We start from the raw sequence: 16,330 nt of genomic DNA on the forward strand, positions 1-16,330 counted from the left end.
AATGATTCAGAATAAAACTGAATGTATTGCGTACCTCTAACTTAGTGACTTGCTAGTATATATATTGATTTGTTGTGAAGTTTGTTATTTGTTATTCGTATCTTTGCTGCTATTTTGACGGATCTTCATTTAGTATTTTAGTGGTTAGGATTTGTGATAGTGCGATTAAGAGAAATTTGCGGAAATTTAATTCTGTTAAGTTAGTTTTAGTAACGGATCATATATATTTTTTTATTGCAATATATATATATTTTGCAATAAAAAAAGTCCTACATACAACATATTGCAATCTTATTTTGTCATATTGATATCACCTAACTTAAGCTCTCGTATATTGGTTGGATCAATTATTTTAGGAAATGTACTCAAACTAGAAGAAGACAAATAATCACAGCGAGATATTCATGATATGAAACGGGCCACTATAGTACTAATATACTATTTATATATATGGATTGCCTTCTCCCTTAATTATGAAGATGCAATAGTACAACTAACAATTAGGGATATACTTTGCGTCTGATCAAAGAATAATGATAATGAAATGTACATAATCACTAATAATTATGAATGAAATGATAGTTGCATAACCATTTTTACAATTACTTTTGAACTATAGTAGCACTACATGTATATTATCCCAAACTTTGATAATATATATGGAATATCATAGTATTTAATGGTGAAAGTAAAATGGAATGATATCTTCATTCCGATAATGCTAAAAAGATTAAAAAAAAATTTTACTCTCATTTCTTAGGAGATGTTAAAATAATATTTTTCTTTTTTCTATTTTATAAATGTACATTTTTTTTAACTTTTAAAATTTTTTTTCTTTAATCCATTTTAAATTTTTTGTATTAACTAATGTTAACTTTATTTATTTTTTAAGAAAAAATAAATTATTTTTTAAAAAAATACCCATTAACAAAAATTTTATTTTTTATCATTAAATTTTGCTTACCAAAATATCTTTTAATAAATTATTCTTTTATTGACTAAATTGTATTTTTTAAGAAATTGTTAACAATTGCAAGCTATAGAGGATTCTGATGAAGAATTGAAAGTGGTACAAGTGTAATATAACAGCATAAGTATACTATAGCAGTATTAGAGAAGAGTCCAAGTAATCAGAGTATGAGAGAATTAGATGGAAGGAATGAAAGAATCAATGAATGTAGTCCAGGTTCACCTGAAGGGGGAGGGGATCTGAATTAGAATGTGGAGTTTTCAGAGAGAGTGCACAGAGAAAAGTTATCAAGCCAGAAGAGAAGACTCACATTACACGCATGCACCATCAGGGTCTTTTCTCCCCTTTTTTTTCCTCTTTGTATCAACACCGTCGCCCCGGAGATTGACCTTGTCCTCAAGGTCGAAGGAGGGATGAAGCCGTTGCATGTCCTCATACCCTTCCCATGTCGCTTCCTCCGGCGACAGATGTTGCCATTGAATTAACACCTGCTCCTGCCAAGTATCGTTCACTTTGATCATACGATGGCCTAACACCTGGAAGCAATTTGCAACCGTTCTCATCCACGGTTAGCGATTCCGGTAGGGTCATCGAAAGTGGTCTGCCCACACACTTCTTAAGGGGAGAAATATGGAAAACGGGGTGTATTTTGACAGTGGAAGGAAGCTCCAGCTTGTATGCGACTTTACCCACAGGCTGCACCACAGGAAAAGGTCCGAAGTAGCGCATAAACAGCTTCTGGGTTTTTCGAAAGGCCACGGAGCGTTGATGGTATGGTTGGAGCTTGACATAAACAAGGTCGCCAATCTGAAACATCTGGGCCTGAGCTCTCCTCAGGTGGAATTTCAAGGCTGTTATCAGGGAGTCTCGCTGTTGCAATTGTTCCTGGACAGCTGGAGCGTCTATAGAGGTAGCGACATATCGGAGTAGAGGCGGAGGATCCCGCCCAAACGAGGCCTTAAAGGGAGACATGCCGATTGCCAAATGAAAGGAAGTATTATAACTAAACTGCGCCCATGAAAGCATCTCACACCAAGTCCTGGGATTGTCTTGAGTATAACAACGAAGGTACATCTCTAGACACCTGTTAAGCACCTCGGTCTGGCTGTCGGACTGAGGGTGGTAAGCCGAGCTCCGCGCTAGCGTGATACCTTGGCGCATACAACATTGCTCCCAATACTTGCTTGTGAATACTTTATCGCGATCAGACACAATAGACTGTGGCATGCCATGAATACTCACTACATGTTTGATAAATGTTTCAACAACTTGGGAGGCTGTAAAAGTAGCTGCTAGTGGTAGAAAATGGGCAAACTTTGATAGTCGGTCCACTACCACGAAGATGACCGAATACCTTTGTGTCAGCGGTAACCCAGTCACAAAATCCATAGAAATATCCTGCCAAACATTGGTAGGAAGTGGAAGAGGTTGAGGAGACCGGCAGGTGTAGAGTACTTCGCCTGTTGGCAGATAGAGCACTGGCACACATAATCCTTGACCATACGAGCCATATCCTTCCGGAAAAATTGGGGAGTTAATCGGCACAATGTCTTTTGATAACCACCATGTCCACCAATGGCTGAGTCATGGCACTCATAAAGAAGCTTCGGGATGAGGAACGAAGTAGAAGGGATTATCAGTCGGTCCTTCCAAAACCAAAGACCCTACCGGTGCTGTAAATTGTCAGACCAAAGATCCACCTCAGAAAATAAATCCGAGGGATCGAAGTGCTGGAGATTGGACCGTAGCTGCGTGAGAATGTCGTAAGTGAGCGAGGTGACAGCAAGAAATTGGCGAGACAGCCCATCGGCACCTTGATTATCCGAGCCCTTTTTGTATTCTATCTCAAAGTCATAACCTACGAGTTTGGCCAACCAAGTCTGCTGCTCTGGCGTTTGAATGGTTTGAGCTGGAGTTCCTTGAGGCTCTTGTGATCCGTTCGTATCACGAACCTGTGATCAAGCAAGTAGTGGCGGAACTTAGCCACCGCTGCTAAGATTGCCTGCATTTCCCGGGCATAGACGGATTGCTTCTGAGCCGTGCAGGAAATTTTCTTCGAAAATAAGCGATGGGATGTCCAGCTTGGCTAAGAATCCCCCCAATACCGGTACCCGAAGCATCCATCTCAAGCACAAAAGGTTTGGAGAAGTCGGGAAGTGCCAGGACTGGTGCATGAGTTAGAGCCTCTTTCAATGTCACAAAAGCATCCGAGGCTGAAGGCGACCACACAAACCCCTCTTTGTGCAACAAGTCAGTGAGTGGCGCTGCCAGAGTGGCAAAATTGCATATGAACTTTTGATAGTAACTCATCAATCCTAAATACGCCCGAAGTTGCTTTACTGAGGTTGGAGTCGGCCAACAACGAATTGCTTTAATTTTTGAGTCATCCACTCTCACTCCCTCAAGTGAAACCACATAGCCCAGGTACTCAACTTGTGTTTTTCCGAAGGAGAATTTAGAGAGTTTGGCAAATAGGGAATGGTGCTTGAGCACGCGTAAGACATACACCAGATGATGTAGATGAGACTGCCAATCATCACTATAAACCAGGATATCATCAAAGAAGACGAGGACAAATTTTCATAAGACCTCAGAAAAGATAGAATTCATCAAACACTGGAAGGTAGTAGGGGCATTAGTCAGACCAAATGGCATACGAGCCATTCGTATAAGCCCTGGTGTGTCCTGAAAGCCGTCTTAAAACAATCCTCCAGTCTGACACGAATCTGATGGTACCCCGAGCGGAGGTCGAGTTTAGAGAAGAACCAAGCACCGAACAATTCATCGAGTAATTCGTCCACCGTCGGCATAGAAAGGAATCCTTGATGGTGGCATGATCGAGGGCTCGATAATCAGTGCAAAATCGCCATGAACCGTCTTTCTTTTTCACCAAAAGCACGGGCAAAGAGAAAGGGCTAGTGCTTGGCTGTATGATGCCCTTGGCTAGCATCTCAGCGACGATCTGCTCAATCTCAGCCTTTGGCTATGAGGATATCGATAAGGGCGGACCTTAATAGGCGTCGTTCCGGGCAACAAGGTAATGGTGTGATCATGTACTCTCGGCGGGGGGCAAGCCTTTTGGAACCTGAAAAACAACTGTGTAATCCCGCAATATAGTAGCCAAGTCGGGCGCCAAATCAGAAGGTAATTCCAAAAGAGGAGGGGTGTCTGTAACCGGTTCTTGGAGCTGGAGTGTATACATTTTCATAATCTCATCTGTTATGTGCAAATGCCGCAACTGATGAAATTGTGCCGGAGCTGGGTTGGCATCTTTTTCACCCTGCAAAGTAATCATTTCAGCCCCAACCATGAAGGTAATGAATTTTTTCCTGTAATTTACCAAATGGGTGTCTAGTGTCTCAAGCCAAATATCCCCTAAAACCAGCTCCTCACTAGCAATAGGAAGTACGAAAGCCGATATAAGGAGCAAATGATCCTGAATGAAAACAGGTAAATCACGAACCTCACCCTCGCATTGGAGCAAAGCACCGTTACCCACCTCAACCTTGAATCTTGGGGAATGATGAACGGGCACTGCCAGGTGTCGAACCAAAGCTGGGTGGATGAAGTTATCCGAGCTGCCGCCATCCATGAGTACGCGGATGTCCCTGCCGTGCACCAGACCTCGGAACCTAATCGACCGTCGGGCAGGGATGCCGGCCATGGCATTGTACGAAAGGTGGAGGGGCTCGACCCTGTCCTCAGCTAGTATCGGCAGGGTTTGGTCCACTTCAGAAATCTCAATTGCAGAGTCCTGGTCAGTAGGGACTTCCTCTACAGTTTGGATTAGAAAATAGTGCTTGGAAGCACATTTGTGGGAAGGGGAATAATGCTCGTCACAGGTAAAACAGATGCCCTTTTCCCTCTGAAACTATATCTCCATTGGGGTTAATTTGCGCATTGTGTTAGGTTTTAGAGGGGTGTGGAGCAGTTGAGGGTTTTGAGGCGTCGGTTGTGCAGGGAAAACGATAGTGAGTGATTTTAGGGCTGGGGCGGTGGTAGGTCGAGCTGTCTGAGCAACGGCGGAACGCCAGCGTTGCGTGTGAGGCAGAAACTTTTCCTCAAACAATTTGGCAAGAGAAACCGCTTGCAACAAAGAGATCGGAAAACGAGCTTTCACCTCCCATTTCAGTTCCGGATGAAGACCACCCACAAAGCAATCCAGAAGCAGAGCATTATCTAAGCCATATGCACGGGCGGCTAGGTCGTTAAAGGATTCAAAGTAAGCATTCACCGTGGTGGATTGTTTCAATTTCAGTAGCTCCTCCCGGGAGTTTTCAAAATGGGACGGCCCGAATTGCATTTGCAAGGCAGTGGAGATGGCAAGCCAATCAGCCATAGATTCTAGTCTCTCCCACATCTGAAACCAAGCAAGGGCCCGACCCTCCAAATTGACGGCCACCAGATCCAATTGTTGGTCCTCCGGGATATCATAGATCCAGAAGAAGCGTTCCACGCGATAGATTCATTGGGAGACATCCTCCGCGCCAGAGAAACGAAGAAAATCCACTTTCATCTGCCGAAGGTGGCCAAAGACAGGGGAGGACAGTCCGCGTCTCGGGGATTCTGCCAAGTGCTGGGCGAACTGATCCTGTAACGAACCAAGTCTTTGTGTGAGAGAGGCGAATTGCTCGATGTAGCCATCCGATTGCTCGGTTAAACGAGAACTTGCAGCTTGCAATGTTTGGAGACACGTATTCTCTGTCATTGGAACTTAATGGAAGCACCAAATGTTAACAATTGCAAGCGATAGAGGATTCTGATGAAGAATTGAAAGTGGTACAAGTGTAGTATAACAGCACAAGTATAATATAGCAGTATTAGAGAAGAGTCCAAGTAATCAGAGTATGAGAGAATTAGATGGAAGGAATGAAGGAATCAATGAATGTAGTCCAGGTTCACTTGCAAGGGGGATCTGAATTAGAATGTGGAGTTTTCAGAGAGAGTGCACAGAGAAAAGTTATCAAACTAGAAGAGAAGACTCACATTACACGCATGCACCATCAGGGCCTTTTCTCCCTTTTTAAGCCCTTTTTTTCTCTTTGTATCAGAAATTTAATAATTATATTATTTTTTTTAAAATACCCTTCAATAATTTTTTAATTATTAAATTATAATTTTACCAAAATTTTTGTTAACAATTTTTTTATATTTTACTATTAATAATTAAAATCACAATTTAATCATTAAAACAAACATACTAAAAGAAATAAAGAATCAATGATAAAGTAGAATTTAAAAAAATCACTTAAATCCAAAAAAAGATGTTATGAATTAATTAAAAAAATTAAGAAAAGTTACTAAAAAAAGTAAAAGAAGAATGAAAAAATAATTTTTTTCTAATATTTTATAATAGTAAAATCTAAGTTTAAATTTAAAATTTAATTTAAATATTTATTTTAGAATATAAAAATATAAGAAATTAATCGTACTGTACAAAAGAGTATTACATTCTTTCCTTTCTTCAGAATACATTTTAAAAATATTGGATAATAAAATATTGGATAAAAATATAAAATTTAAAAAGTCCACCTAATATTAATGTTTAAGAGAGATATAAAGGCAAAAAGATAACTGTTAATTATAGTTGTAAAATGGTAATAGACTTAACCAAATTTAGCTTAACTGTTAGTTTTAATTGATTTATTTGAGTAAAAAGAATACTTTTATAAAAAAAAAAATTTAAAAAGTGAATTATATTTTATTTAAAAAGAATAAAATAATTTTTTAATATTTAAATTTTTTTTGTTTAAATAGCATTATTCATAGACGAATGGATCAAGATAATTGTATAACTCAGAATCAAGATAATCAAGATAATTGAACTCAAGATCAAGATCGTGTTGTTTGAAAACCCTTCTTTTACTCATAAACCTAATCAGAGGAGGATGTAATTAAAGTTATATATTAAATAGTATTTTATCTTGTTAATTAAGTACTTCTGAAGTAGTCTGGTGTATATAAATGTTAGATAGAATATGTTTATTAGGGTTAGGGTGTCTAATGTTCTTATATATATATATATATATATATATATATATATATATATATATATATATATATATATATATTTCTAAAGATAATAGGTTATATTCCATTAATTATTAAAAAATGAAATACAAAGATGTCCAAAAGCAGGACAGCATAATAAAAGGTGGGAATTTCCCAAAAACACTACACTGAAGGTATTCATCCAACGGTGCATGGTCGAAAAACGAAGAAAAATCTTAAAGAAGAAATAATGATAAATCAAATTGAATGCATCTAAGAGCTTGCCTCATGGAGATGACGACTTAAACTGGGAGTTCTTTGGATTTCACGGAGCAACTTGACAGAGCTTGCTAGAATGGCAGACAGCATAGAAGTAGAACCATCAAAAATCAACTGGTTGCGAGCTTTCCAGCAGTTCCAGCAAATGATGGCAAGCAATTGAGGATTACGGTCAGCATTCTTCAATGGGTTAAGTATCTCTGTTGATGCAGTCCACCATGTCCAAAAGTCGTTAGAACTCTGAGGGAGAAGACAGTCACGAAGATAACTCTGAGACCATACGTCTTTAATTCTAGAGCAATCGATCAAACAATGAGTGACTGTTTCCGTTGCTTCATGACAGCAAGGGCATATTGGTGATATAGATGAGATGCGGTGATGAATCTGAGCAAGCACTAGAAGTCGGCCATGGATAGCTTTCCAGATAAATAGCTTAATTTTGTGAGGCAAGTTCAACTTCCATAGATCAATCCACGGCTTTTTCTGTTGCATATAATTAGGGCAAAGCTCCAGAGGCGGATGGTAAAATAAATAGCCAATTCTGTAACCTGAAGCTGTATCATATTGCTTGGATTTGTTCAAATCCCATTGCAATTTGTCCCTACTCTGCTGAATTTTAACTGACAAAATCCTGTTTGCAACGTCTTGGGGAAATAGTTCTTGAATGAGATTCTGATTCCAATTTCTATCTTCAGTAATTAGATCTTTAACTCTTGGAAATAACTCAGAAATAACCTGTCTATTTGGCATGTCAGAAATCATTAAAGGATACGGAGGAGGTAGCCAATGATCCTCAAAGGTTCGGATATCCTCACCAGTACCCACAGCCCAATTAAGACCTTTTTCAACAATCTTTCGGCCTTCCAGTATGCTCCTCCATCCCCAAGAAGGTAGACTCCAATTTCTGCCGTTATAGCATTACCATTGCTAAAGTATTTACCTCTTAAGATTTTGGATAATAAGGAAGTAGGCTGTGTTACAAGTCGCCAAAACTGTTTGCCTAAAAGCGCCAGATTTTGGATTCTGAGATCTTTAAATCCAAGGCCTCCTTCTTTTCGTGAGCGAGTCATAGTGTCCCAGCTAATCCAAGCCATCCTCCTTTCAGAACCTTTTTGTCCCCACCAGAACTGAGAAAGTAGAGAGTGAATTTCTGAAATTAAACCATCAGGCAACTTGAAGCAAGACAATGTATAAATAGGAATAGCTTCTCCCACTGCCTTAAGCAATACGTGTCTACCACCTGACGAAAGAAGATTGCGCTTCCACCCTTGGATTATTTTCCGAACCTTTTCTTTGATCATACTAAAAGAAGCCTTTTTCGATTTAGAGACTGTAGAAGGCAAACCAAGGTATTTATCCTGAGCCCCAATATGATTAATATTCATAGAGTTAGCCAGTAGTGTACGAGTAGTGGACGGAGTGTTGTGGCTAAAGAATACAGCAGATTTATTAAGATTTACCCTCTGGCCACTGATGCTTTCATAAGAATTCAATAAATGCAGGATATTTGAACATGCTTCAGGATTAGCCTTACAGAATAAAATGGAATCATCAGCAAACAGGAGGTGGTTGACCTTGGGACATCGCCTATGTATCTGAAGACCCTGAATTAGTCTGTTTTGTTCTGCCTTATGTAGCAAGAAGGAGAGACCTTCTGTACAAAAAAGAAAAAGATAGGGGGATAGAGGATCTCCTTGTCGAATACCTCTATTTGGTTTGAAGAAACCATAAGGTTGTCCTTCCACAATAACAGAATAAGAAACAGTTGTCACTAATTCTCGAATCCATATGATCCATCGAGAGTCAAAACCAAACTTCTCCAATATAAACCAAAGAAAGTGCCATTATGCCTTACTCATATCTAATTTTAGTGCCATTTCATTTTCGAGACCTCTTTTTTTGTTCTTCAAGTAATGCATACACTCGTGAGCAATTAGGATATTATCAGAGATTAATCTGCCTTTAATAAAAGCACTTTGCGTAAGGCTAATTAGTCTATTCATCATACTCTGAAGCCTATGTACAAATACTTTGGAGATAATCTTGTAAAAGACTGAAGATAGGCTTATTGGTCTTACCTGAGTCATATCTTTAGCATCAGAAATCTTGGGAATAAGACAGATCTGAGTGTGGTTAAAACCCTTCAAGATTCTGCCACCAGAAAAGAAGCTCTTAACTGCTCGAAACACATCACCACTAAGTATGTTCCAAAAGCTTTGAAAAAATTTTGCTGTCATACCATCATCTCCTGGGGCACTTTGAGGATGAATGCTAAATGTTGCGCGTTTCACTTCCTCCATAGTCACTGGTCTTTGAAGCCTACGGTTCATGTGAGCTGTAACCTTAGGTTCAAAATCAGTAAACAGAGGTTCAGGGTTCTCATGACAAGTGGAGGAAAAGATGTCCTTGAAATAAGATTCAGCCACAGAAGCAATACCAGCATTTGAAGTAGCCACTTCACCATCATTGCCAGTTAGTTGCCAAATTCTATTCCTTCGAGTTCGATTTCTACATTTCTGATGGAAGAAAGCTATATTCTGATCACCAGATTTGAGCCATTTGACTCTAGACTTATCTTTCCAATAAGATTCCTCATTTTGCAATGCTTTTTCAAGTTTGTCCTCTATTTCTGAAATGATGTCGCCTCCATGAATTCCTGCTAAACGAAGTTCCTCTAATTCCGACTGTAGTAAATCAATCTCCACCTTCGAATTAGATCTGTGTTCTTGCTGCCATTTGACAATCTTATGCCGACAATGCTTTATTTTTTGAGCTAGGATATACATGGCTGAACCATCAATCTGTTCATGCCAAACCTCTCTAACAATCTGCCGTATTTCATCATTGGAACACCATCTTTCTTGGAATTTGAATCGGCGTTTAGATCTCTCAGTTCTTGGATTAGAGTCTAGGATAAGAGGGGCATGATCCGAGCCTAATTCTGACAGTCTAAGAACCGTTGCATTGGGATAGAGTTGCTGCCAATCAACTCCTACCAGGAATCGGTCCAGTCTTTCCTGTATCAACTCATCACCCCTCCGTCTATTTGACCAAGTGAATGGTCTTCCGACCATACCAATATCAATCAGGGAATTATCATCAATAAAACTATTAAAGGTTTCAATAGAAGAAGGAGATTTAGCACCCCCACCTTCTTTCTCCAATTGATTAGAAATGGCATTAAAATCCCCCATTAACACAATCTTACCATCGAACTGTTGGGTGACTGAAGTTAATTCAGCAAATTGAGCCATTCTATGTTGATCATTTGAACTGAGATAAACACCTAGAACACCATAGGGATCATTAGAACCAGCTGATGCCGCAATAAAAAATCTACCATGCTGTAAAATCTGAACAGTGCAACCATCCCTCCATGTCATTGCCAAACCCCCTGATAATCCATCCGGATCTACAATAAACCATTCCTTGAAATCACAAGATCTTAGTTTTTCTTCAACTTGTCGAGATTGATTTTTTGTTTCACAGATAAAACCAACCTCGGGGGAGTAGGATTTGCAAATTCCTTTAAGATTGTGGATTGTCAGGATCTCCCAAACCCCGACAATTCCACAAGAGCAGTTTCAGCCACTTGAAGGCTGGCACCCTCCACCGTCATAGCAATTATATGAGGGTTCTGAGTCTCTGATTTGTTGTTCATGGTGTAGAGAAAATCAGAATTGGTATTCAATGATTTCAAAGAGACATAAGATATATGGAATGAGTGAATTAGAAAATGGAATGAATTAAAAGAGCAATGAATTGGGAGAGAAACAAAAATTAGGGAACTAAGTGAAAAAGAAATTAAGAAAAAATAAAAAATAGAAGAAAATGGAAAAGAGTTTGACGAAGAAAAGACAAAGAAAGGTGTAACCATGGAGGTGGCGCAGTGAAACCCTTCGGGCGTTAGATGAGGAGTACATACTCCCACGAATATATATATATATATATATATGATAAAGTAATGTCTAATGTTCTTGACCAAATTGGCTTGATCTTCCTCTGGACTTGACTAGCAAGATTTTCCACATGGTGGGAATGAAAGACGTTTTGGAGAATGCTCAGTATGTGTGCCATGAGTGGCATGCCATCTCCATGGATCCTAGCTTCTGACGAGTGATTCACTCAACCTCTTTCTCCAACGCTTATACTTGTATAGCCGTTGGACCGAGTTATGGCCAATTGGAGGATATTACTGTTGCATATCCCGAGTCAGAAGTCTTTCAATTGGAGTGATCACTCCTAACTCGGGTCTCGGACGGGGAGGAGGGGATCTAGTCTACAGATTGAAATACAATGCATATTCACCGTCCAATGCAGTCTCATGTAGTTCCATACTATCTCGTGTTCGTTCACGGTCATTCAAATCCAAAGTCTTTCTATCCACGAGACATCCTCTTAAATTTTGTTCTTCATAACTGCGTATCGTAGCTACGATAAATTTTATTTCAGTTACATCAGTAGTGTCCGTGACCTCATACTCGAAGGAGTACTCATCAGGAGTGATCACTAGTAGCCTAGCCATTATTCTGCATCATAAATCAAAAACACCACGAGTTAGAAAGAAAAATAAAAAATATAGAATAGTAAAGAAAAGGAAAAAAAATACATAAAGGCTTCATGTTAATCGTTTTAGAAATTGTTAGTAATTATTCTAGGGTTTACATGTTATATGAATAAAGAATTGTTTTTTCTGAAAATGATTGATGTCTATATATGAGTAGCATTATTTATTTTTCAGAGACGTACAGCTTCCACACGCATACCTTTTTTATTCTTCTTGTTACTTAGATTTTTTTTATTTGTAATTTTTTTATATAGTAGGAGTACATAAAGAATACATAATTACAAAGAGAAATAATTCAACAAATATTTTTTTAAGAAATTTTTTATTCTTTTTAAAATGAGAACAACTTATTTTTTTTTGACACTAGATAACACTTCTGAAGACATCGAAGTTAATGCTGATGATCCGTTATGACATTATTGTTGATCTTAATACCTTGTGTGACTATGATATGATATAAGGGTTCATAATTGGGGGTAGTTATTCCAATAGTCATATGCCCAACTACAAATGGGGGGTAGTTTAATATTTCAAGAACTTACTATTTTTGTTTCTTTTGCAATTTTAGTGGAACTAGTGAACACTTCTTTTACTATTTTGTATTTTGATTTCATTTGGCCTCCGTTTGTTTTTTCCTTCATCACAGTCCTTTTCCCTTTACCTGCATTTATACAAGTCAGTTCGTCTAAAATAAGTGGGTGTCATGATTAATTATTAAATTATTTTATTAAATTTTTCATTTTGACTCCAATTAGTTGTTCGATAAATTTTCGTTTCACAACTGACCCTGTTAGTATAATGTAAATTGTTAAATATTATCATAACATTATAGTAATTAGTTGATACTGATATTTTTCAAAGTTTGATCAATATGAAATTTGAAATTAGTTCACGTAATTTAATTGGTGTTTATTTAATTAAGGCTATAAACCAATTTTAAATAGGATATTATAAACTACAAAGTATTTATCTAAAATAATTGTTAAGGTATTTTACGATAGTATTAAACCAAGATGTGAAACAAAAAATTTGGCCAAAAAGACTGATAAGCTCTTTCGTCCAATTTATATACATTTATATTATATTTATATAAACTAAATCTTGGTTGTGTTATTCATGTCACACTATCTATGGAATTTTTAGATTATGAGAATCGAATACAAAATGAAAAAGTTTATTATGCATATATAACTTTTAATTTAAACTTTTTGCCACATTATTGGCCGGTGATTGTTTTGTGAGTGATCGACTGAAGAACGATGAAAGATGCTCCAAACTAAACAATTAAAAGTGGTCGATTATATTGTAGCTAGGGATATATAATATATGATAGTGCATCTTTTTTTAATTTTAACTTTGAATATAAATGGTAGCAATTTTTGTATAGCAGATTATCCTTTATTATTCGATCACATCAATACAAAATAGGTTATGGTTCTTCAATCTTCAAAATCTTCGATGTTCATCACAATATGTATAAAATTATTTTAATTACGAAAATTTTAAATAGAATACTAATAGTTAAAATTGTATTTCCGAGTTTGACATGAATTTACTAAATCTGAACCTAAATTGAGAAAATTAAATCTCATTATATGCTCCACTTCAAAAATTTGGGGGAGACGTAGAACGCATGGAAGGGATGGAACTTGAACTTGGCCTATAACTATTGATTAGTTGCACCTTTTAATTAGTTAACGAACATAGATTATATATAATTATTGAAAGTAAAATGGAATGAATATTTATATATATTAATATAAGGTGGATAAAAAATTTTATAATTGTCTTTATATGAAAATATTTTTTTTTTATTATTAGATGATAAATTATAAAATTTGATTTTAATATATTATAAAATATTTTTTTTAAATATAGTTAAATAAATAAATCACACTTTTAATACAAGTATTTTTTATAAGAAAATATTTTAACATTTTCGTTTGAATAGGTGCTTTAATGTAAAACCTAGTTTTGAGGAGGGGTCATCCTCCACGTACCAACCAACCAATCAATCATTCTATGCAAATTGCAAAAGAAAATATATTCTTTTTTTGTATTGGATGCTTTGCCTATATATGTTTCATTTTTATTCAAAATAAATGATAATAATGTAATGATAAAAGTTGTGTTTGGCCTGAAAAGACTGGAAATCCCCACACCTTTAGTTTGTTCTAGTTTGATTTTGACTTTCTTGTCACTTTTCTTCTTGCAAATTATTACCAATCGACCTAACTTAAATATCAAACTAAGGGGGCAATGCTAATAAATATACCAAAAGAACTAATTTTATGATAAAAAATATTTGATAATAAAAAAAATAAAAAATAGTTAAAATTTATTTTATTTAGTATTTATTAATTATTATTAATTGTTGGAACAACAATTAAATAATATTAAATAAAATAAATTCTGATTATTTTTTTATCTTTCTAATATTACTATTTCATGAAATTGATTATCACAACAAAAGAAAAAAGCCTTAATTATAAGGTGAAAACTCACATATATGCAATTATTTTTATGTAAAATTAATAGTTGAGAGTTGTTAGATGTGATAATTTAGTCAAATATATCAAATTATCTATGGACTTTCAACCATCAACTTTATATAAAATTAATTGTAGTTAAGTTTCTACTTAATTATAAATACGTGGAAATGCAATATAATGTGATTTTTTGTCCCATCTTTATTTTAATTAACAAATGGAATTTTCTGAAAAATAATATATTACTATAGTTGTAAGTATTACTATTACAGTCTATTATTTTTTAGATCAATAGGAAAAATATTTCGGATATCCGTCAGTCGAAAACTACCGACTGATCCTTGGTCATATATGATTTCATCTTTCTGTGGGTGGTTGATCATGAAATCTTGTTATATCCATTATTTTTAAATTTAAAAAATTTTCCCCTTTGTATTCTCTCTTTTATTTTAGATCACATATATGGTCTCTATTGGAATTTGTTTCTTTCTTATTCTGTGTCTCATTTTGAAGAGAGTTGCGCTTGGCTGATTTAATTTGTTTATTTAAACAATTTTTTCATATTTAATTAAGTAATAAACTTAGGATTTAATGATTGTGACATATTAAGTGAACTGTCATTTTAGTATTTAGCTTCCCATGATGACGAAAACAATGGCATGAGAAACGGACAGAAATTAAAGTCTTGTCTGATCAACAAATTATAGCCAGACATGTACGCAGAGTGCATGCATGCAATTGTCTAAATCCTATTCCTATCAACAATAAATTCAAAATTTAGCACAGAACAAATTAATATGTGGCATGCATGATTAATTAAACTCATAATATTATTAATTCATAATTTCATATATCCAAATTACACCTGAAAATCTATCAAAAGGATTATTGTTATATAGTTTGTTGCCAACCAATTCATGGGTTCAGCAGAAACCTTTTTATTGTAGTGCTTATCTCATATATACATTACATGCGTTTATGTTTCCAACAAAAAATGTGGTTAAATACATTCAGCCACACTTTTAAATGCATTAGTCACACTTTATTGATGTTAAAAAATGATAAATATATGCCATGCATGCATAACAAAAAGAATCTTGCTTCTGCCTCTTCAATTTGATTGTAGGGTCATTATATTTATCATTCAAATAATAAATTAAAATAATTTCCATACCTTGCGGTTCAATAATTCCATTATACCCCCTCTTTATTAAAAAATTATACAGACATTAGTATTACTTAAAAATAACCTAAAAAAATGAAGGTGAAAACTCAGGTGCAGTCGACTTCACGTGAAGTTGATAGCTGAGAGCCGTTAGATAAAAATTTAGTCAAATAAGTCAAATCATCTAACGGCTCTCAATTATCAATTTCACGTGAAGTCGACTGCACCTGAGTTTCCACAAAAAATGAAACACTGTAAAATATCAAATTAAAAAACAAATTAGCAACAACTTTTAATGAATAGTACAGTCTCAACAATTATTTATTTAATTAACTCATATATTCAAGACCTTGCGCATGAAGAATCCCAGTTGGTTTGGCTTAATGTGCTTGTTTTGATGCACATCAGGACATATTCTCTGTTGTTCATACGTACGTTATTCTTTTACCTATAATAATATGCTTCATCATGCGTGCCACTTTCTATATAAGATAATGTAATAATAAAATAATAATGATATGAACTTATGATTAATTATTCCTTCTTTTCTAGGAGGTTTCAATTTACAACATAACAAAAGCTAGAATATAAAATTTGAGCTACTTTTTCATTTAATCGGTTGCTGCTCCATTAATGCATATTATTTTTTGTCCACCTGCCATCGTATTGTTTAGCACTATAAGCTGTGAAACTTTTGGGTAGTACTTTTTCAATTTTCATATTTTTATATAATATTTATTAAAAAAATATTTAATATCCATACAATATTAAAGAAAATATAATTCAATCTATACTATACATTTCGTTTTTTTTGTTGTTGTGATAAATTAATATAAAAGACTATTAAGAGATTTTTTAATTAAGAAAAA

The sequence above is a fragment of the Arachis hypogaea genome, chromosome 6 (assembly GCF_003086295.3).
Source record: "Arachis hypogaea cultivar Tifrunner chromosome 6, arahy.Tifrunner.gnm2.J5K5, whole genome shotgun sequence".
NCBI classification, from domain to species: domain Eukaryota; kingdom Viridiplantae; phylum Streptophyta; class Magnoliopsida; order Fabales; family Fabaceae; genus Arachis; species Arachis hypogaea.